We start from the raw sequence: 17,909 nt of genomic DNA on the forward strand, positions 1-17,909 counted from the left end.
CTACGTTTTTTTCCGTCCTTGTTAGTTGCAACAAAGTTCCAAAGTATCGCCTACACGACTCCAACAAACTGTTTTCACGGCTTTTTCGGATCCAAACCATCCACCTCACGTCACTCGAGTCGTGTCTCGAAGTCTTGAAAATTGTACACGCTGCCGAAGCCATATGTACATTGATCGTGCAAAGATTGGCAGGTGCGATCATACCAGCACTAATGCACCGGATCCCATCAGAACTTCACCGTTAGGCGTGCTTGGGCGAGAGTAGTACTAGGATGGGTGACCTCCTGGGAAGTCCTCGTGTTGCACCGCTTTTTTGACGTTGTTTTTTTTTTCTTTTCTACGTTTTTTTCCGTCCTTGTTAGTTGCAACCAAGTTCCAAAGTACCGCCTACACGACTCCAACAAACTGTTATCACGGCTTTTTCGGATCCAAACCATCCACCTCAGGTCACTCGCACGCGTGTCTCGAAGTCTTGAAATTTGTACACGCTGTCGAAGCCATATGTACATTGATCGTGCAAAGATTGGCAGGTGCGATCATACCAGCACTAATGCACCGGATCCCATCAGAACTCCGCAGTGAAGCGTGCTTCTACGAGAGTAGTAATAGGATGGGTGACCTCCTGGGAAGTCCTCGTGTTGCACCTCTTTTTTGACGTTTTGTTTAGTCCTCGTGCTGCACCTCTTTTTTGACGTTTTTTTTTTCTTTTCTACGTTTTTTTCCGTCCTTGTTAGTTGCAACCAAGTTCCAAAGTTCCGCCTACACGACTCCAACAAACTGTTATCACGGCTTTTTCGGATGCAAACCATCCACCTCAGGTCACTCGCACGCGTGTCTCGAAGTCTTGAAACTTGTACACGTTGCCGAAGCCATATGTACATTGATCGTGCAAAGATTGGCAGGTGCGATCATACCAGCACTAATGCATCGGATCCCATCAGAACTCCGCAGTTAAGCGTGCTTGGGCGAGAGCAGTACTAGGATGGATGACCTCCTGGGAAGTCCTCGTGTAGCACCTCTTTTTTGACGTTTTTTTTTTCTTTTCTACGTTTTTTTCCGTCCTTGTTAGTTGCAACCAAGTTCCAAAGTACTGCCTACACGACTCCAACAAACTGTTATCACGGCTTTTTCGGATCCAAACCATCCACCTCAGGTCACTCGCACGCGTGTCTCGAAGTCTTAAAACTTGTACACGCTGCCGAAGGCATATATACATTGATCGTGCAAAGATTGGCAGGTGCGATCATACCAGCACTAATGCACCGGATCCCATCAGAACTCCGCAGTTAAGCGTGCTTGGGCGAGAGTAGTGCTACGATGGGTGATCTCCTGGGAAGTCCTCGTGTTGCACCTATTTTTTGACATTTTTTTTTTCTTTTCTACGTTTTTTTCCGTCCTTGTTAGTTGCAACCAAGTTCCAAAGTACCGCCTACACGACTCCAACAAACTGTTATCACGGCTTTTTCGGATCCAAACCATCCACCTCAGGTCACTCGCACGCGTGTCTCGAAGTCTTGAAACATGTACACGCTGCCAGAGCCGTATGTACATTGATCGTGCAAAGATTGGCAGGTGCGATCATACCAACACTAATGCACCGGATCCCATCAGAACTCCGCAGTTAAGCATGCTTTGGCGAGAGTAGTATTAGGATGGGTGACCTCCTGGGAAGTCCTCGTGTTGCACCTCTTTTTTGACGTTTTTTTTTTCTTTTCTACGTTTTTTTCCGTCCTTGTTAGTTGCAACCAAGTTCAAAAGTACCGCCTACATGACTCCAACAAACTGTCATCACGGCTTTTTCGGATCCAAACCATCCACCTCAGGTCACGTGCTTTGGCGAGAGTATTATTAGGATGGGTGACCTTCTGGGAAGTCCTCGTGTTGCACCTTTTTTTTGACGTTTTGTTTAGTCCTCGTGTTGCACCTCTTTTTTGACGTTTTTTTTTCTTTTCTACGTTTTTTTCCGTCCTTGTTAGTTGCAACAAAGTTCCAAAGTACCGCCTACACGACTCCAACAAACTGTTATCACGGCTTTTTCGGATCCAAACCATCCACCTCACGTCACTCGCACGCGTGTCTCGAAGTCTTGAAAATTGTACACGCTGCCGAAGCCATATGTACATTGATCGTGCAAAGATTGGCAGGTGCAATCATACCAGCACTAATGCACCGGATCCCATCAGAACTTCGCCGTGAGGCGTGCTTGGGCGAGAGTAGTACTAGGATTGGTGACCTCCTGGGAAGTCCTCGTGTTGCACCGCTTTTTTGACGTTGTTTTTTTTTTCTTTTCTACGTTTTTTTTCGTCCTTGTTAGTTGCAACCAAGTTCCAAAGTACCGCCTACACGACTCCAACAAACTGTTATCACGGCTTTTTCGGATGCAAACCATCCACCTCAGGTCACTTGCACGCGTGTCTCGAAGTCTTGAAACTTGTACACGTTGCCGAAGCCATATGTACATTGATCGTGCAAAGATTGGCAGGTGCGATCATACCAGCACTAATGCATCGGATCCCATCAGAACTCCGCAGTTAAGCGTGCTTGGGCGAGAGCAGTACTAGGATGGATGACCTCCTGGGAAGTCCTCGTGTAGCACCTCTTTTTTGACGTTTTTTTTTTCTTTTCTACGTTTTTTTCCGTCCTTGTTAGTTGCAACCAAGTTCCAAAGTACCGCCTACACGACTCCAACAAACTGTTATCACGGCTTTTTCGGATCCAAACCATCCACCTCAGGTCACTCGCACGCGTGTCTCGAAGTCTTAAAACTTGTACACGCTGCCGAAGGCATATATACATTGATCGTGCAAAGATTGGCAGGTGCGATCATACCAGCACTAATGCACCGGATCCCATCAAAACTCCGCAGTTAAGCGTGCTTGGGCGAGAGTAGTGCTACGATGGGTGATCTCCTGGGAAGTCCTCGTGTTGCACCTATTTTTTGACATTTTTTTTTTCTTTTCTACGTTTTTTTCCGTCCTTGTTAGTTGCAACCAAGTTCCAAAGTACCGCCTACACGACTCCAACAAACTATTATCACGGCTTTTTCGGATCCAAACCATCCACCTCAGGTCACTCGCACGCGTGTCTCGAAGTCTTGAAACTTTTACACGCTGCCAGAGCCGTATGTACATTGATCGTGCAAAGATTGGCAGGTGCGATCATACCAGCACTAATGCACCGGATCCCATCAGAACTCCACAATTAAGCGTGCTTTGGCGAGAGTAGTATTAGGATGGGTGACCTCCTGGGAAGTCCTCGTGTTGCACCTCTTTTTTGACGTTTTTTTTTTCTTTTCTATGTTTTTTTCCGTCCTTGTTAGTGGCAACCAAGTTCCAAAGTACCGCCTACATGACTCCAACAAACTGTTATCACGGCTTTTTCGGATCGAAATTATCCACCTCAGGTCACGTGCTTTGGCGAGAGTATTATTAGGATGGGTGACCTTCTGGGAAGTCCTCGTGTTGCACCTCTTTTTTGACGTTTTGTTTAGTCCTCGTGTTGCACCTCTTTTTTGACGTTTTGTTTTTCTTTTCTACGTTTTTTTCCGTCCTTGTTAGTTGCAACAAAGTTCCAAAGTACCGCCTACACGACTCCAACAAACTGTTATCACGGCTTTTTCGGATCCAAACCATCCACCTCACGTCACTCGCACGCGTGTCTCGAAGTCTTGAAAATTGTACACGCTACCGAAGCCATATGTACATTGATCGTGCAAAGATTGGCAGGTGCGATCATACCAGCACTAATGCATCGGATCCCATCAGAACTCTGCAGTAAAGCGTGCTTGGGCGAGAGTAGTACTATGATGGGTGACCTCCTGGGAAGTCCTCGTGTTCCACTTCTTTTTTGATGTTTTTTTTTTCTTTTTTTTTCCGTCCTTGTTAGTTGTAACCAAGTTCCAAAGTACCGCCTACACGACTCCAACAAACTTTTATCACGGCTTTTTCGGATCCAAACCATCCACCTCAGGTCACTCGCACGCGTGTCTCGAAGTCTTTAAACTTGTACACGCTGCCGAAGCCATATGTACATTGATCGTGCAACGATTGGCAGGTGCGATCATACCAGCACTAATGCACCGGATCCCATCAGAACTCCGCAGTTAAGCGTGCTTGGGCAAGAGTAGTACTAGGATGGGTCAGGACCTCCTGGGAAGTCATCGTGTTGCACCTCTTTTTTGACGTTTTTTTTTTTCTTTTCTACGTTTTTTTCCGTCCTTGTTAGTTGCAACCAAGTTCCAAAGTACCGCCTACACGACACCAACAAACTGTTATCACGGCTTTTTCGGATCGAAACCATCCACCTCAGGTCACTCGCACGCGTGTCTCGAAGTCTTGAAACTTTTACACGCTGCCGAAGCCATATGTACATTGATCGTGCAAAGATTGGTAGGTGCGATCATACCAGCACTAATGCACCGGATCCGGCGAGAGTAGTACTAGGATGGGTGACCTCCTGGGAAGTCCTCGTGTTGCACCTCTTTTTTGACGTTTTTTTTTTCTTTTCTACGTTTTTCTCCGTCCTTGTTAGTTGCAACCAAGTTCCAAAGTACCGCCTACACGACTCCAACAAACTGTTATCATGGATTTTTCGGATCCAAACCATCCACCTCACGTCACTCGCACGCGTGTCTCGAAGTCTTGAAAATTGTACACGCTGCCGAAGCCATATGTACATTGATCGTGCAAAAATTAGCAGGTGCGATCATACCAGCACTAATGCACCGGATCCCATCAGAACTCCGCAGTTAAGCGGGCTTGGGCGAGAGTAGAACTAGGATGGGTGACCTCCTGGGAAGTCCTCGTGTTGCACCTCTATTTTGACGTTTTTTTTTCTTTTCTACGTTTTTTTCCGTGCTTGTTAGTTGCAACCAAGTTCCAAAGAACCGCCTACACGACTCCACCAAACTGTTATCATGGCTTTTTCGGATCCAAACCATCCACCTCAGGTCACTCGCACGCGTGTCTCGAAGTCTTGAAACTTGTACACGCTGCCGAAGCCATATGTACATTGATCGTGCAACGATTGGCAGGTGCGATCATACCAGCACTAATGCACTGGATCCCATTAGAACTCCACAGATAAGCGTGCTTGGGAAAGAGTAGTACAAGGATGGGTGACCTCCTGGGAAGTTCTCGTGTTGCACCTCTTTTTGACGTTTTTTTTCTTTTCTACGTTTTTTTCCGTCCTTGTTAGTTGCAACCAAGTTCCAAAGTACCGCCTACACGACTCCAACAAAGTGTTATCACGGCTTTTTCGGATCCAAACCATCCACCTCAGGTCACTCGCACGCGTGTCTCGAAGTCTTGAAACTTGTACACGCTGCCAAAGCCATATGTACAATGATCGTGCAAACATTGGCAGGTGCGATCATACCAGCGCTAATGCACTGGATCCCATCAGAACTCCGCAGTTAAGCGGGCTTGGGCGAGAGTAGAACTAGGATGTGTGACCTCCTTGGAAGTCCTCGTGTTGCACCTCTTTTTTGACATTTTTTTTTCTTTTCTACGTTTTTTTCTGTCCTTGTTAGTTGCAACCAAGACACAAAGTACCGCCTACACGACTCCAACAAACTGTTATCACGGCTTTTTCGGATCCAAACCATCCACCTCAGGTCACTCGCACGCGTGTCTCGAAGTCTTGAAACTTGTACACGCTGCCGAAGCCATATGTACATTGATCGTGCAAAGATTAGCAGGTGCGATCATACCAGCACTAATGCACCGGATCCCATCAGAACTCCGCAGTTAAGCGGGCTTGGGCGAGAGTAGAACTAGGATGGGTGACCTCCTGGGAAGTCCTCGTGTTGCACCTCTATTTTGACGTTTTTTTTTTCTTTTCTACGTTTTTTTCCGTGCTTGTTAGTTGCAACCAAGTTCCAAAGAACCGCCTACACGACTCCACCAAACTGTTATCATGGCTTTTTCGGATCCAAACCATCCACCTCAGGTCACTCGCACGCGTGTCTCGAAGTCTTGAAACTTGTACACGCTGCCGAAGCCATATGTACATTGATCGTGCAACGATTGGCAGGTGCGATCATACCAGCACTAATGCACTGGATCCCATTAGAACTCCACAGATAAGCGTGCTTGGGAAAGAGTAGTACAAGGATGGGTGACCTCCTGGGAAGTTCTCGTGTTGCACCTCTTTTTGACGTTTTTTTTCTTTTCTACGTTTTTTTCCGTCCTTGTTAGTTGCAACCAAGTTCCAAAGTACCGCCTACAAGACTCCAACAAAGTGTTATCACGGCTTTTTCGGATCCAAACCATCCACCTCAGGTCACTCGCACGCGTGTCTCGAAGTCTTGAAACTTGTACACGCTGCCAAAGCCATATGTACAATGATCGTGCAAACATTGGCAGGTGCGATCATACCAGCGCTAATGCACTGGATCCCATCAGAACTCCGCAGTTAAGCGGGCTTGGGCGAGAGTAGAACTAGGATGTGTGACCTCCTTGGAAGTCCTCGTGTTGCACCTCTTTTTTGACATTTTTTTTTCTTTTCTACGTTTTTTTCTGTCCTTGTTAGTTGCAACCAAGACACAAAGTACCGCCTACACGACTCCAACAAACTGTTATCACGGCTTTTTCGGATCCAAACCATCCACCTCAGGTCACTCGCACGCGTGTCTCGAAGTCTTGAAACTTGTACACGCTGCCGAAGCCATATGTACATTGATCGTGCAAAGATTGGCAGGTGTGATCATCCCAGCACTAATGCACCGGATCCCATCAGAACTCCGTAGTTAAGCGTGTTTGGGCGAGAGTAGTACTAGGATGGGTGACCTCCTGGGAAGTCCTCGTGTTGCACCTCTTTTTTGACATTTTTTTTTTCTTTTCTTTCCGTCCTTGTTAGTTGCGACCAAGTTCCAAAGTGCCGCCTACACGAGTCCAACAAACTGTTATCACGGCTTTTTCGGATCCAAACCATCCACCTCAGGTCACTCGCACGCGTGTCTCGAAGTCTTGAATATGTACATTGATCGTGCAAAGATTGGCAGGTGCGATCATACCAGCACTAATGCACAGGATCCCATCAGAAATCCGCAGTTAAGCGTGCTTGTGCGAGAGTAGTACTAGGATGGGTGACTTCCTGGGATGTCCTCGTGTTGCACCTCTTTTTTGACGTTTTTTTTTTCTTTTGTACGTTTTTTCCCGTCCTTGTTAGTTGCAACCAAGTTCCAAAGTACCGCCTACACGACTCCAACAAACTGTTATCACGGCTTTTTCGGATCCAAACCATCCACCTCAGGTCACTCGCACGCGTGTCTCGAAGTCTTGAAACTTGTACACGCTGCCGAAGCCATATGTACATTGATCGTGCAACGATTGGCAGGTGCGATCATACCATCACTAATGCACTGGATCCCATTAGAACTCCACAGTTAAGTGTGCTTGGGAAAGAGTAGTACTAGGATGGGTGACCTCCTGGGAAGTCCTCGTGTTGCACCTCTTTTTGACGTTTTTTTTTTCTACGTTTTTTTCCGTCCTTGTTAGTTGCAACCAAGTTCCAAAGTACCGCCTACACGACTCCAACAAATTGTTATCACGGCTTTTTCGGATCCAAACCATCCACCTCAGGTCACTCGCACGCGTGTCTCGAAGTCTTGAAACTTGTACACGCTGCCGAAGCCATATGTACAATGATCGTGCAAACATTGGCAGGTGCGATCATACCAGCGCTAATGCAGTGGATCCCATCAGAACTCCGCAGTTAAGCATGCTTGAGCGAGAGTAGTACTATGATGGGTGACCTCCTGGGAAGTCCTCGTGTTGCACCTCTTTTTTGACGTTTTTTTTAGTCCTCGTGTTGCACCTCTTTTTTGACGTTTTGTTTAGTCCTCGTGTTGCACCTCTTTTTTGACGTTTTTTTTTCTTTTCTACGTTTTTTTCCGTCCTTGTTAGTTGCAACCAAGTTCCAAAGTACCGCCTAGACGACTCCAACAAACTGTTATCACGGCTTTTTCGGATCCAAACCATCCACCTCAGGTCACTCGCACGCGTGTTTCGAAGTCTTGAAACTTGTACACGTTGCCGAAGCCATATGTACATTGATCGTGCAAAGAATGGTAGGTGCGATCATACCAGCACTAAAGCACTGGTTCCCATCAGAACTCCGCAGTTAAGCGTGCCTGGCAAGAGTAGTACTAGGATGGGTGACCTCCTGTGAAGTTCTCTTGTTGCACCTCTTTTTTGACGTTTTTTTTTTCTTTTCTACGTTTTTTTCCGTCCTTGTTAGTTGCAACCAAGTTCCAAAGTACCGCCTACACGACTCCAACAAACTGTTATCACGGCTTTTTCGGATCCAAACCATCCACCTCAGGTCACTCGCACGCGTGTCTCGAAGTCTTGAAACTTGTACACGCTGCCGAAGCCGTATCTACATTGATCGTGCAAAGATTGGCAGGTGCGATCATACCAGCACTAATGCACCGGATCCCATCAGAACTCCGCGGTTAAGCGTGCTTTGGCGAGAGTAGTATTAGGATGGGTGACCTCCTGGGAAGTCCTCGTGTTGCACCTCTTTTTTGACGTTTTTTTAGTCCTCGTGTTGCACCTCTTTTTTGACGTTTTTTTTTTCTTTTCTACGTTTTTTTTCCGTCCTTGTTAGTTGTAACCAAGTTCCAAAGTACCGCCTACACGACTCCAACAAACTGTTATCACGGCTTTTTCGGATCCAAACCATCCACCTCAGGTCACTCGCACGCGTGTCTCGAAGTCTTGAAACTTGTACACGCTGCCAAAGCCATATGTACATTGATCGTGCAAAGATTGGCAAGTGCGATCATACCAGCGGTAATGCATCGGATCCCATCAGAACTCCGCAGGTAAGCGTGCTTGGGCGAGAGTAGTACTAGGATGGGTGACCTCCTAGGAAGTCCTCGTTATGCACCTCTTTTTTGACGTTTTTTTTTTCTTTTCTACGTTTTTTTCTGTGCTTGTTAGTTGCAAACAAGTTCCAAAGTACCGCCTACACGACTCCAACAAACTGTTATCACGGCTTTTTCGGATCCAAACCATCCACCTCAGGTCACTCGCACGCGTGTCTCGAAGTCTTTAAACTTGTACACGCTGCCGAAGCCATATGTACATTGATCGTGCAACGATTGGCAGGTGCGATCATACCAGCACTAATGCACAGGATCCCATCAGAACTCCGCAGTTAAGCGTGCTTGGGCAAGAGTAGTACTAGGATGGGTCAGGACCTCCTGGGAAGTCCTCGTGTTGCACCTCTTTTTTGACATTTTTTTTTTTCTTTTCTTTCCGTCCTTGTTAGTTGCAACCAAGTTCCAAAGTACCGCCTACACGAGTCCAACAAACTGTTATCACGGCTTTTTCGGATCCAAACCATCCACCTCAGGTCACTCGCCTGCGTGTCTCGAAGTCTTTAAACTTGTACACGCTGCCGAAGCCATATGTACATTGATCGTGCAAAGATTGGCAGGTGCGATCATACCAGCACTAATGCAAAGGATCCCATCAGAAATCCGCAGTTAAGCGTGCTTGTGCGAGAGTAGTACTAGGATGGGTGACTTCCTGGGATGTCCTCGTGTTGCACCTCTTTTTTGACGTTTTTTTTTTCTTTTGTACGTTTTTTCCCGTCCTTGTTAGTTGCAACCAAGTTCCAAAGTACCGCCTACACGACTCCAACAAACTGTTATCACGGCTTTTTCAGATCCAAACCATCCACCTCAGGTCACTCGCACGCGTGTCTCGAAGTCTTGAAACTTGTACACGCTGCCGAAGCCATATGTACATTGATCGTGCAAACATTGGCAGGTGCGATCATACCAGCGCTAATGCAGTGGATCCCATCAGAACTCCGCAGTTAAGCGTGCTTGGGCGAGAGTAATACTATGATGGGTGACCTCCTGGGAAGTCCTCGTGTTGCACCTTTTTTTGACGTTTTTTTTCTTTTCTACGTTTTTTTCCGTCCTTGTTAGTTGCAACCAAGTTCCAAAGTACCGCCTACACGACTCCAACAAATTGTTATCACGGCTTTTTCGGATCCAAACCATCCACCTCAGGTCACTCGCACGCGTGTCTCGAAGTCTTGAAACTTGTACACGCTGCCGAAGCCATATGTACAATGATCGTGCAAACATTGGCAGTTGCGATCATACCAGCGCTAATGCACTGGATCCCATCAGAACTCCGCAGTTAAGCGGGCTTGGGCGAGAGTAGAACTAGGATGGGTGACCTCCTTGGAAGTCCTCGTGTTGCACCTCTTTTTTGACATTTTTTTTTCTTTTCTACGTTTTTTTCCGTCCTTGTTAGTTGCAACCAAGTTCCAAAGTACCGCCTACACGACTCCAACAAATTGTTATCACGGCTTTTTCGGATCCAAACCATCCACCTCAGGTCACTCGCACGCGTGTCTCGAAGTCTTGAAACATGTACACGCTGCCGAAGCCATATGTACATTGATCGTGCAAAGATTGGCAGGTGTGATCATCCCAGCACTAATGCACCGGATCCCATCAGAACTCCGTAGTTAAGCGTGCTTGGGCGAGAGTAGTACTAGGATGGGTGACCTCTTGGGAAGTCCTCTTGTTGCACCTCTTTTTTGACATTTTTTTTTTCTTTTCTTTCCGTCCTTGTTAGTTTCAACCAAGTTTCAAAGTACCGCCTACACGAGTCCAACAAACTGTTATCACGGGTTTTTCGGATCGAAACCATCCACCTCAGGTCACTCGCACGCGTGTCTCGAAGTCTTGAAACTTGTACACGCTGCCGAAGCCATATGTACATTGATCGTGCAAAGATTCGCAGGTGCGATCATACCAGCACTAATGCACAGGATCCCATCAGAAATCCGCAGTTAAGCGTGCTTGTGCGAGAGTAGTACTAGGATGGGTGACTTCCTGGGATGTCCTCGTGTTGCACCTCTTTTTTGACGTTTTTTTTTCTTTTCTACGTTTTTTCCCGTCCTTGTTAGTTGCAACCAAGTTCCAAAGTACCGCCTACACGACTCCAACAAACTGTTATCACGGCTTTTTCGGATCCAAACCATCCACCTCAGGTCACTCGCACGCGTGTCTCGAAGTCTTGAAACTTGTACACGCTGCCGAAGGCATATGTACATTGATCGTGCAAAGATTGGCAGGTGCGATCATACCAGCACTAATGCACCGGATCCCATCAGAACTCCGCAGTTAAGCATGCTTGGGCGAGAGTAGTGCTACGATGGGTGATCTCCTGGAAAGTCCTCGTGTTGTACCTATTTTTTGACATTTTTTTTTTCTTTTATACATTTTTTTCCGTCCTTGTTAGTTTCAACCAAGTTCCAAAGTACCGCCTACACGACTCCAACAAACTGTTATCACGGCTTTTTCGGATCCAAACCATCCACCTCAGGTCACTCGCACGCGTGTCTCGAAGTCTTGAAACTTGTACACGCTGCCGAAGCCGTATGTACATTGATCGTGCAAAGATTGGCAGGTGCGATCATACCAGCACTAATGTACCGGATCCCATCAGAACTCTGCAGTTAAGCGTTCTTTGGCGAGAGTAGTATTAGGATGGGTGACCTCTTGGGAAGTCCTCGTGTTGCACCTCTTTTTTGACGTTTTTTTAGTCCTCGTGTTGCACCTCTTTTTTGACGTTTTTTTTCTTCTTTTCTACGTTTTTTTCCGTCCTTGTTAGTTGTAACCAAGTTCCAAAGTACCGCCTACACGACTCCAACAAACTGTTATCACGGCTTTTTCGGATCCAAACCATCCACCTCAGGTCACTCACACGCGTGTCTCGAAGTCTTGAAACTTGTACACGCTGCCAAAGCCATATGTACATTGATCGTGCAAATATTGGCAGGTGCGATCATACCAGCGGTAATTAATCGGATCCCATCAGAACTCCGCAGTTAAGCGTGCTTGGGCGAGAGTAGTACTAGGATGGGTGACCTCCTAGGAAGTCCTCGTTATGCACCTCTTTTTTGACGTTTTTTTTTCTTTTCTACGTTTTTTTCCGTGCTTGTTAGTTGCAACCAAGTTCCAAAGTACCGCCTACACGACTCCAACAAACTGTTATCACGGCTTTTTCGGATCCAAACCATCCACCTCAGGTCACTCGCACGCGTGTCTCGAAGTCTTTAAACTTGTACACGCTGCCGAAGCCATATGTACATTGATCGTGCAACGATTGGCAGGTGCGATCATACCAGCACTAATGCACCGGATCCCATCAGAACTCCGCAGTTAAGCGTGCTTGGGCAAGAGTATTACTAGGATGGGTCAGGACCTCCTGGGAAGTCCTCGTGTTGCACCTCTTTTTTGACGTTTTTTTTTCTTTTCTACGTTTTTTTCCGTCCTTGTTAGTTGCAACCAAGTTCCAAAGTACCGCCTACACGACACCAACAAACTGTTATCACGGCTTTTTCGGATCGAAACCATCCACCTCAGGTCACTCGCACGCGTGTCTCGAAGTCTTGAAACTTTTACACGCTGCCGAAAACATATGTACATTGATCGTGCAAAGATTGGTAGGTGCGATCATACCAGCACTAATGCACCGGATCCGGCGAGAGTAGTACTAGGATGGGTGACCTCCTGGGAAGTCCTCGTGTTGCACCTCTTTTTTGACGTTTTTTTTTTCTTTTCTACGTTTTTTTCCGTCCTTGTTAGTTGCAACCAAGTTCCAAAGTACCGCCTACACGACTCCAACAAACTGTTATCACGGCTTTTTCGGATCCAAACCATCCACCTCACGTCACTCGCACGCGTGTCTCGAAGTCTTGAAAATTGTACACGCTGCCGAAGCCATATGTACATTGATCGTGCAAAGATTGGCAGGTGCGATCATACCAGCACTAATGCACCGGATCCCATCAGAACCACGCCGTTAGGCGTGCTTGGGAGAGAGTAGTACTAGGATGGGTGACCTCCTGGGAAGTCCTCGTGTTGCACCGCTTTTTTGACGTTGTTTTTTTTTTCTTTTCTACGTTTTTTTCCGTCCTTGTTAGTTGCAACCAAGTTCCAAAGTACCGCCTACACGACTCCACCAAACTTTTATCACGGCTTTTTCGGATCCAAACCATCCACCTCAGGTCACTCGCACGCGTGTCTCGAAGTCTTGAAACTTGTACACGCTGCCGAAGCCATATGTACATTGATCGTGCAAAGATTGGCAGTTGCGATCATACCAGCACTAATGAACCGGATCCCATCAGAACTCCGCAGTTAAGCGTGCTTGGGAAAGAGTAGTACTAGGATGGGTGACCTCCTGGGAAGTCCTCATCAGAACTCCGCAGTTAAGCGTGCTTGGGCGGGAAAGAGTAGTACTAGGATGGGTGACCTCCTGGGAAGTCCTCATCAGAACTCCGCAGTTAAGCGTGCTTGGGCGAGAGTAGTACTAGGATGGGTGACCTCCTGGGAAGTCCTCATCAGAACTCCGCAGTTAAGCGTGCTTGGGCGAGAGTAGTACTAGGATGGGTGACCTCCTGGGAAGTCCTTGTGTTGCACCTCTTTTTTGACGTTTTTTTTTTCTTTTCTATGTTTTTTTCCGTCCATGTTAGTTGCAACCAAGTTCCAAAGTACCGCCTACACGACTCTAACAAACCGTTATCACGACTTTTTCGGATCCAAACCATCCACCACAGGTCACTCGTACGCGTGTCTCGAAGTCTTGAAACTTGTACACGCTGCCGAAGCCATATGTACATTGATCGTTCAAACATTGGCAGGTGCGATCATACCAGCGCTAATGCACCGGATCCCATCAGAACTCCGCAGTTAAGCGTGCTTGGGCGAGAGTAGTACTAGGATGGGTGACCTCCTATGAAGTCCTCGTGTTGCACCTCTTTTTTGACGTTTTTTTTTTCCTTTCTACGTTTTTTTCCGTCCTTGTTAGTTGCATCCAAGTTCCAAAGTACCGCCTACACGACTCCAACAAACTGTTATCACGGCTTTTTCGGATCCAAACCATCCACCTCAGGTCACTTGCACGCGTGTCTCGAAGTCTTGAAACTTGTACACGCTGCCGAAGCCATATGTACATTGATCGTGCAAAGATTGGCAGGTGCGATCATACCAGCACTAATGCACTGGATCCCATTAGAACTCCACAGATAAGCGTGCTTGGGAAAGAGTAGTACTAGGATGGGTGACCTCCTGGGAAGTCCTCGTGTTGCACCTCTTTTTGACGTTTTTTTTTCTTTTCTACGTTTTTTTCCGTCCTTGTTAGTTGCAACCAAGTTCCAAAGTACCGCCTTTACGACTCCAACAAATTGTTATCACGGCTTTTTCGGATCCAAACCATCCACCTCAGGTCACTCGCACGCGTGTCTCGAAGTCTTTAAACTTGTACACGCTGCCAAAGCCATATGTACAATGATCGTGCAAACATTGGCAGGTGCGATCATACCAGCGCTAATGCACCAGATCCCATCAGAACTCCGCAGTTAAGCGGGCTTGGGCGAGAGTAGAACTAGGATGGGTGACCTCCTGGGAAGTCCTCGTGTTGCACCTCTTTTTTGACGTTTTTTTTTCTTTTCTACGTTTTTTTCCGTCCTTGTTAGTTGCAACCAAGTTCCAAAGTACCGCCTACACGACTCCAACAAACTGTTATCATGGCTTTTTCGGATCCAAACCATCCACCTCAGGTCACTCGCACGCGTGTCTCGAAGTCTTGAAACTTGTACACGCTGCCGAAGCCATATGTACATTGATCGTGCAAAGATTGGCAGGTGCGATCATACCAGCACTAATGCACCGGATCCCATCAGACCTCCGCAGTTAAGCGTGCATGGGCAAGAGTAGTACTAGGATGGGTGACCTCCTTGGAAGTCCTCGTGTTGCACCTCTTTTTTGACATTTTTTTTTCTTTTCTACGTTTTTTTCTGTCCTTGTTAGTTGCAACCAAGATCCAAAGTACCGCCTACACGACTCCAACAAACTGTTATCACGGCTTTTTCGGATCCAAACCATCCACCTCAGGTCACTCGCACGCGTGTCTCGAAGTCTTTAAACTTGTACACGCTGCCGAAGCCATATGTACATTGATCGTGCAAAGATTGGTAGGTGTGATCATCCCAGCACTAATGCACCGGATCCCATCAGAACTTCGTAGTTAAGCGTGCTTGGGCGAGAGTAGTACTAGGATGGGTGACCTCCTGGGAAGTCCTCGTGTTGCACCACTTTTTTGAAATTTTTTTTTTCTTTTCTTTCCGTCCTTGTTAGTTTCAACCAAGTTCCAAAGTACCGCCTACACGACTCCAACAAACTGTTATCACGGCTTTTTCGGATCGAAACCATCCACCTCAGGTCACTCGCACGCGTGTCTCGAAGTCTTGAAACTTGTACACGCTGCCGAAGCCATATGTACATTGATCGTGCAATGATTGGCAGGTGCGATCATACCAGCACTAATGCACAGGATCCCATCAGAAATCCGCAGTTAAGCGTGCTTGTTCGAGAGTAGTACTAGGATGGGTGACTTCCTGGGATGTCCTCGTGTTGCACCTCTTTTTTGACATTTTTTTTTTCTTTTCTACGTTTTTTCCCGTCCTTGTTAGTTGCAACCAAGTTCCAAAGTACCGCCTACACGACTCCAACAAACTGTTATCACGGCTTTTTCGGATCCAAACCATCCACCTCAGGTCACTCGCACGCGTGTCTCGAAGTCTTGAAACTTGTACACGCTGCCGAAGCCATATGTACATTGATCGTGCAGAGATTGGCAGGTGCGATCATACCTGCACTAATGCACCGGATCCCATTAGAACTCCGCAGTTAAGCGTGCTTTGGCGAGAGTAGTATTAGGATGGGTGACCTCCTTGGAAGTCCTCGTGTTGCACCACTTTTTTGACGTTTTTTTTAGTCCTCGTGTTGCACCTCTTTTTTGACGTTTTGTTTAGTCCTCGTGTTGCACCTCTTTTTTGACGTTTTTTTTTCTTTTCTACGTTTTTTTCCGTCCTTGTTAGTTGCAACCAAGTTCCAAAGTACCGCCTACACGACTCCATCAAACTGTTATCACGGCTTTTTCGGATCCAAACCATCCACCTCAGGTCACTCGCACGCGTGTCTCGAAGTCTTGAAACTTGTACACGCTGCCAAAGCCATATGTACATTGATCGTGCAAAGATTGGCAGGTGCGATCATACCAGCGGTAATGCATCGGATCCCATCAGAACTCCGCAGTGAAGCGTGCTTGGGCGAGAGTAGTACTAGGATGGGTGACCTCCTAGGAAGTCCTCGTTATGCACCTCTTTTTTGACGTTTTTTTTTCTTTTCTACGTTTTTTTCCGTGCTTGTTAGTTGCAACCAAGTTCCAAAGTACCGCCTACACGACTCCAACAAACTGTTATCACGGCTTTTTCGGATCGAAACCATCCACCTCAGGTCACTCGCATGCGTGTCTCGAAGTCTTGAAACTTGTACACGCTGCCGAAGCCATATGTACATTGATCGTGCAAATATTGGCAGGTGAGATCATACCAGCACTAATGCACCGGATCCCATCAGAACTCCGCAGATAAGCGTGCTTGGGCAAGAGAAGTGCTAGGATGGGTGACCTCCTGGGAAGTGCTCGTGTTGCACCTCTTTTTTGACGTTTTTTTTTTCTTTTCTACGTTTTTTTCCGTCCTTGTTAGTTGCAACCAAGTTCCAAAGTACCGCCTACACGACTCCAACAAACTGTTATCACGGCTTTTTCGGATCCAAACCATCCACCTCAGGTCACTCGCACGCGTGTCTCGAAGTCTTGAAACTTGTGCACGTTGCCGAAGCCATATGTACATTGATCGTGCAAAGATTGGCAGGTGCGATCATACCAGCACTAATGCATCGGATCCCATCAGAACTCCGTAGTTAAGCGTGCTTGGGCGAGAGCAGTACTAGGATGGGTGACCTCCTGGGAAGTCCTCGTGTAGCACCTCTTTTTTGACGTTTTTTTTTCTTTTCTACGTTTTTTTCCGTCCTGTTAGTTGCAACCAGAATCCAAAGTACCGCCTACACGACTCCAACAAACTGTTATCACGGCTTTTTCGGATCCAAACCATCCACCTCAGGTCACTCGCACGCGTGTCTCGAAGTCTTGAAACTTGTACACGCTGCCGAAGCCATATGTACATTGATCGTGCAAAGATTGACAGGTGCGATCATACCAGCACTAATGCACCGGATCCCATCAGAACTCCGCAGTTAAGCATGCATGCGCAAGAGTAGTACTAGGATGGGTGACCTCCTTGGAAGTCCTCGTGTTGCACCTCTTTTTTGACATTTTTTTTTCTTTTCTACGTTTTTTTCTGTCCTTGTTAGTTGCAACCAAGTTCCAAAGTACCGCCTACACGACTCCAACAAACTGTTATCACGGCTTTTTCGGATCCAAACCATCCACCTCAGGTCACTCGCACGCGTGTCTCGAAGTCTTGAAACTTGTACACGCTGCCGAAGCCATATGTACATTGATCGTGCAAAGAATGGCAGGTGCGATCATACTAGCACTAAAGCACCGGATCCCATCAGAACTCCGCACTTAAGCGTGCTTGGCAAGAGTAGTACTAGGATGGGTGACCTCCTGGGATGTTCTCTTGTTGCACCTCTTTTTTGACGTTTTTTTATTCTTTTCTACGTTTTTTTCCGTCCTTGTTAGTTGCAACCAAGTTCCAAAGTACCGCCTACACGACTCCAACAAACTGTTATCACGGCTTTTTCGGATCCAAACCATCCACCTCAGGTCACTCGCACGCGTGTCTCGAAGTCTTGAAACTTGTACACGCTGCCGAAGCCATATGTACATTGATCGTGCAAAGATTGACAGGTGCGATCATACCAGCACTAATGCACCGGATCCCATCAGAACTCCGCAGTTAAGCATGCATGCGCAAGAGTAGTACTAGGATGGGTGACCTCCTTGGAAGTCCTCGTGTTGCACCTCTTTTTTGACATTTTTTTTTCTTTTCTACGTTTT

The 17,909-nt window shown here is 46.8% G+C and overlaps 48 non-coding genes and 1 pseudogene across 48 annotated transcripts; all 49 read left to right on the forward strand.

Moving 5' to 3' along the window:
* Positions 1–190: 190 nt before the first annotated feature.
* Positions 191–309, forward strand: LOC128197168 (5S ribosomal RNA). Its single transcript, XR_008249574.1, has one exon. It is a non-coding gene; the product is annotated as a 5S ribosomal RNA (ribosomal RNA).
* Positions 310–528: 219 nt separating this feature from the next.
* Positions 529–647, forward strand: LOC128197221 (5S ribosomal RNA). The gene has a single exon (XR_008249627.1). It is a non-coding gene; the product is annotated as a 5S ribosomal RNA (ribosomal RNA).
* Positions 648–900: 253 nt separating this feature from the next.
* Positions 901–1,019, forward strand: LOC128197093 (5S ribosomal RNA). The gene has a single exon (XR_008249499.1). It is a non-coding gene; the product is annotated as a 5S ribosomal RNA (ribosomal RNA).
* A 216-nt stretch (positions 1,020–1,235) lies between these two features.
* LOC128197037 (5S ribosomal RNA) lies at positions 1,236–1,354 on the forward strand. Its single transcript, XR_008249443.1, has one exon. It is a non-coding gene; the product is annotated as a 5S ribosomal RNA (ribosomal RNA).
* A 216-nt stretch (positions 1,355–1,570) lies between these two features.
* Positions 1,571–1,689, forward strand: LOC128197166 (5S ribosomal RNA). Its single transcript, XR_008249572.1, has one exon. It is a non-coding gene; the product is annotated as a 5S ribosomal RNA (ribosomal RNA).
* A 453-nt stretch (positions 1,690–2,142) lies between these two features.
* Positions 2,143–2,261, forward strand: LOC128197240 (5S ribosomal RNA). The gene has a single exon (XR_008249646.1). It is a non-coding gene; the product is annotated as a 5S ribosomal RNA (ribosomal RNA).
* Positions 2,262–2,480: 219 nt separating this feature from the next.
* LOC128197094 (5S ribosomal RNA) lies at positions 2,481–2,599 on the forward strand. Its single transcript, XR_008249500.1, has one exon. It is a non-coding gene; the product is annotated as a 5S ribosomal RNA (ribosomal RNA).
* Positions 2,600–2,815: 216 nt separating this feature from the next.
* On the forward strand, positions 2,816–2,934 carry LOC128197133 (5S ribosomal RNA). The gene has a single exon (XR_008249539.1). It is a non-coding gene; the product is annotated as a 5S ribosomal RNA (ribosomal RNA).
* Positions 2,935–3,150: 216 nt separating this feature from the next.
* On the forward strand, positions 3,151–3,269 carry LOC128197158 (5S ribosomal RNA). Its single transcript, XR_008249564.1, has one exon. It is a non-coding gene; the product is annotated as a 5S ribosomal RNA (ribosomal RNA).
* Positions 3,270–3,723: 454 nt separating this feature from the next.
* On the forward strand, positions 3,724–3,842 carry LOC128197157 (5S ribosomal RNA). Its single transcript, XR_008249563.1, has one exon. It is a non-coding gene; the product is annotated as a 5S ribosomal RNA (ribosomal RNA).
* Positions 3,843–4,051: 209 nt separating this feature from the next.
* On the forward strand, positions 4,052–4,173 carry LOC128197205 (5S ribosomal RNA). The gene has a single exon (XR_008249611.1). It is a non-coding gene; the product is annotated as a 5S ribosomal RNA (ribosomal RNA).
* A 523-nt stretch (positions 4,174–4,696) lies between these two features.
* On the forward strand, positions 4,697–4,815 carry LOC128197062 (5S ribosomal RNA). The gene has a single exon (XR_008249468.1). It is a non-coding gene; the product is annotated as a 5S ribosomal RNA (ribosomal RNA).
* Positions 4,816–5,030: 215 nt separating this feature from the next.
* Positions 5,031–5,149, forward strand: LOC128197189 (5S ribosomal RNA). Its single transcript, XR_008249595.1, has one exon. It is a non-coding gene; the product is annotated as a 5S ribosomal RNA (ribosomal RNA).
* Positions 5,150–5,362: 213 nt separating this feature from the next.
* LOC128197238 (5S ribosomal RNA) lies at positions 5,363–5,481 on the forward strand. The gene has a single exon (XR_008249644.1). It is a non-coding gene; the product is annotated as a 5S ribosomal RNA (ribosomal RNA).
* Positions 5,482–5,696: 215 nt separating this feature from the next.
* LOC128197063 (5S ribosomal RNA) lies at positions 5,697–5,815 on the forward strand. Its single transcript, XR_008249469.1, has one exon. It is a non-coding gene; the product is annotated as a 5S ribosomal RNA (ribosomal RNA).
* Positions 5,816–6,031: 216 nt separating this feature from the next.
* LOC128197190 (5S ribosomal RNA) lies at positions 6,032–6,150 on the forward strand. Its single transcript, XR_008249596.1, has one exon. It is a non-coding gene; the product is annotated as a 5S ribosomal RNA (ribosomal RNA).
* Positions 6,151–6,363: 213 nt separating this feature from the next.
* Positions 6,364–6,482, forward strand: LOC128197239 (5S ribosomal RNA). The gene has a single exon (XR_008249645.1). It is a non-coding gene; the product is annotated as a 5S ribosomal RNA (ribosomal RNA).
* A 215-nt stretch (positions 6,483–6,697) lies between these two features.
* Positions 6,698–6,816, forward strand: LOC128197003 (5S ribosomal RNA). Its single transcript, XR_008249409.1, has one exon. It is a non-coding gene; the product is annotated as a 5S ribosomal RNA (ribosomal RNA).
* A 185-nt stretch (positions 6,817–7,001) lies between these two features.
* LOC128197236 (5S ribosomal RNA) lies at positions 7,002–7,120 on the forward strand. The gene has a single exon (XR_008249642.1). It is a non-coding gene; the product is annotated as a 5S ribosomal RNA (ribosomal RNA).
* Positions 7,121–7,336: 216 nt separating this feature from the next.
* Positions 7,337–7,455, forward strand: LOC128197203 (5S ribosomal RNA). The gene has a single exon (XR_008249609.1). It is a non-coding gene; the product is annotated as a 5S ribosomal RNA (ribosomal RNA).
* Positions 7,456–7,665: 210 nt separating this feature from the next.
* LOC128197174 (5S ribosomal RNA) lies at positions 7,666–7,784 on the forward strand. Its single transcript, XR_008249580.1, has one exon. It is a non-coding gene; the product is annotated as a 5S ribosomal RNA (ribosomal RNA).
* Positions 7,785–8,073: 289 nt separating this feature from the next.
* On the forward strand, positions 8,074–8,191 carry LOC128197257 (5S ribosomal RNA). Its single transcript, XR_008249663.1, has one exon. It is a non-coding gene; the product is annotated as a 5S ribosomal RNA (ribosomal RNA).
* A 216-nt stretch (positions 8,192–8,407) lies between these two features.
* On the forward strand, positions 8,408–8,526 carry LOC128197087 (5S ribosomal RNA). The gene has a single exon (XR_008249493.1). It is a non-coding gene; the product is annotated as a 5S ribosomal RNA (ribosomal RNA).
* Positions 8,527–8,779: 253 nt separating this feature from the next.
* On the forward strand, positions 8,780–8,898 carry LOC128197250 (5S ribosomal RNA). Its single transcript, XR_008249656.1, has one exon. It is a non-coding gene; the product is annotated as a 5S ribosomal RNA (ribosomal RNA).
* Positions 8,899–9,114: 216 nt separating this feature from the next.
* On the forward strand, positions 9,115–9,236 carry LOC128197194 (5S ribosomal RNA). The gene has a single exon (XR_008249600.1). It is a non-coding gene; the product is annotated as a 5S ribosomal RNA (ribosomal RNA).
* A 209-nt stretch (positions 9,237–9,445) lies between these two features.
* On the forward strand, positions 9,446–9,564 carry LOC128197268 (5S ribosomal RNA). The gene has a single exon (XR_008249673.1). It is a non-coding gene; the product is annotated as a 5S ribosomal RNA (ribosomal RNA).
* Positions 9,565–9,780: 216 nt separating this feature from the next.
* On the forward strand, positions 9,781–9,899 carry LOC128197113 (5S ribosomal RNA). Its single transcript, XR_008249519.1, has one exon. It is a non-coding gene; the product is annotated as a 5S ribosomal RNA (ribosomal RNA).
* A 213-nt stretch (positions 9,900–10,112) lies between these two features.
* Positions 10,113–10,231, forward strand: LOC128197206 (5S ribosomal RNA). The gene has a single exon (XR_008249612.1). It is a non-coding gene; the product is annotated as a 5S ribosomal RNA (ribosomal RNA).
* A 215-nt stretch (positions 10,232–10,446) lies between these two features.
* LOC128197078 (5S ribosomal RNA) lies at positions 10,447–10,565 on the forward strand. The gene has a single exon (XR_008249484.1). It is a non-coding gene; the product is annotated as a 5S ribosomal RNA (ribosomal RNA).
* A 208-nt stretch (positions 10,566–10,773) lies between these two features.
* Positions 10,774–10,892, forward strand: LOC128197237 (5S ribosomal RNA). The gene has a single exon (XR_008249643.1). It is a non-coding gene; the product is annotated as a 5S ribosomal RNA (ribosomal RNA).
* Positions 10,893–11,107: 215 nt separating this feature from the next.
* LOC128197219 (5S ribosomal RNA) lies at positions 11,108–11,226 on the forward strand. Its single transcript, XR_008249625.1, has one exon. It is a non-coding gene; the product is annotated as a 5S ribosomal RNA (ribosomal RNA).
* A 216-nt stretch (positions 11,227–11,442) lies between these two features.
* On the forward strand, positions 11,443–11,561 carry LOC128197198 (5S ribosomal RNA). The gene has a single exon (XR_008249604.1). It is a non-coding gene; the product is annotated as a 5S ribosomal RNA (ribosomal RNA).
* Positions 11,562–11,814: 253 nt separating this feature from the next.
* Positions 11,815–11,933, forward strand: LOC128197255 (5S ribosomal RNA). The gene has a single exon (XR_008249661.1). It is a non-coding gene; the product is annotated as a 5S ribosomal RNA (ribosomal RNA).
* A 215-nt stretch (positions 11,934–12,148) lies between these two features.
* LOC128197199 (5S ribosomal RNA) lies at positions 12,149–12,270 on the forward strand. The gene has a single exon (XR_008249605.1). It is a non-coding gene; the product is annotated as a 5S ribosomal RNA (ribosomal RNA).
* Positions 12,271–12,791: 521 nt separating this feature from the next.
* Positions 12,792–12,910, forward strand: LOC128197275 (5S ribosomal RNA; annotated as a pseudogene).
* Positions 12,911–13,129: 219 nt separating this feature from the next.
* Positions 13,130–13,246, forward strand: LOC128197267 (5S ribosomal RNA). Its single transcript, XR_008249672.1, has one exon. It is a non-coding gene; the product is annotated as a 5S ribosomal RNA (ribosomal RNA).
* Positions 13,247–13,681: 435 nt separating this feature from the next.
* On the forward strand, positions 13,682–13,800 carry LOC128196974 (5S ribosomal RNA). Its single transcript, XR_008249380.1, has one exon. It is a non-coding gene; the product is annotated as a 5S ribosomal RNA (ribosomal RNA).
* A 216-nt stretch (positions 13,801–14,016) lies between these two features.
* Positions 14,017–14,135, forward strand: LOC128197134 (5S ribosomal RNA). The gene has a single exon (XR_008249540.1). It is a non-coding gene; the product is annotated as a 5S ribosomal RNA (ribosomal RNA).
* A 214-nt stretch (positions 14,136–14,349) lies between these two features.
* Positions 14,350–14,468, forward strand: LOC128197129 (5S ribosomal RNA). The gene has a single exon (XR_008249535.1). It is a non-coding gene; the product is annotated as a 5S ribosomal RNA (ribosomal RNA).
* A 215-nt stretch (positions 14,469–14,683) lies between these two features.
* Positions 14,684–14,802, forward strand: LOC128197047 (5S ribosomal RNA). Its single transcript, XR_008249453.1, has one exon. It is a non-coding gene; the product is annotated as a 5S ribosomal RNA (ribosomal RNA).
* Positions 14,803–15,017: 215 nt separating this feature from the next.
* LOC128197066 (5S ribosomal RNA) lies at positions 15,018–15,136 on the forward strand. Its single transcript, XR_008249472.1, has one exon. It is a non-coding gene; the product is annotated as a 5S ribosomal RNA (ribosomal RNA).
* Positions 15,137–15,344: 208 nt separating this feature from the next.
* LOC128197261 (5S ribosomal RNA) lies at positions 15,345–15,463 on the forward strand. Its single transcript, XR_008249666.1, has one exon. It is a non-coding gene; the product is annotated as a 5S ribosomal RNA (ribosomal RNA).
* A 216-nt stretch (positions 15,464–15,679) lies between these two features.
* Positions 15,680–15,798, forward strand: LOC128197160 (5S ribosomal RNA). The gene has a single exon (XR_008249566.1). It is a non-coding gene; the product is annotated as a 5S ribosomal RNA (ribosomal RNA).
* A 289-nt stretch (positions 15,799–16,087) lies between these two features.
* Positions 16,088–16,206, forward strand: LOC128197215 (5S ribosomal RNA). Its single transcript, XR_008249621.1, has one exon. It is a non-coding gene; the product is annotated as a 5S ribosomal RNA (ribosomal RNA).
* A 215-nt stretch (positions 16,207–16,421) lies between these two features.
* On the forward strand, positions 16,422–16,540 carry LOC128197211 (5S ribosomal RNA). Its single transcript, XR_008249617.1, has one exon. It is a non-coding gene; the product is annotated as a 5S ribosomal RNA (ribosomal RNA).
* A 216-nt stretch (positions 16,541–16,756) lies between these two features.
* LOC128197035 (5S ribosomal RNA) lies at positions 16,757–16,875 on the forward strand. Its single transcript, XR_008249441.1, has one exon. It is a non-coding gene; the product is annotated as a 5S ribosomal RNA (ribosomal RNA).
* Positions 16,876–17,089: 214 nt separating this feature from the next.
* LOC128197185 (5S ribosomal RNA) lies at positions 17,090–17,208 on the forward strand. Its single transcript, XR_008249591.1, has one exon. It is a non-coding gene; the product is annotated as a 5S ribosomal RNA (ribosomal RNA).
* Positions 17,209–17,423: 215 nt separating this feature from the next.
* LOC128197270 (5S ribosomal RNA) lies at positions 17,424–17,541 on the forward strand. The gene has a single exon (XR_008249675.1). It is a non-coding gene; the product is annotated as a 5S ribosomal RNA (ribosomal RNA).
* Positions 17,542–17,757: 216 nt separating this feature from the next.
* Positions 17,758–17,876, forward strand: LOC128197187 (5S ribosomal RNA). Its single transcript, XR_008249593.1, has one exon. It is a non-coding gene; the product is annotated as a 5S ribosomal RNA (ribosomal RNA).
* Positions 17,877–17,909: the final 33 nt, after the last annotated feature.

Source organism: Vigna angularis, chromosome 5, assembly GCF_016808095.1.
Source record: "Vigna angularis cultivar LongXiaoDou No.4 chromosome 5, ASM1680809v1, whole genome shotgun sequence".
Taxonomy (NCBI): domain Eukaryota; kingdom Viridiplantae; phylum Streptophyta; class Magnoliopsida; order Fabales; family Fabaceae; genus Vigna; species Vigna angularis.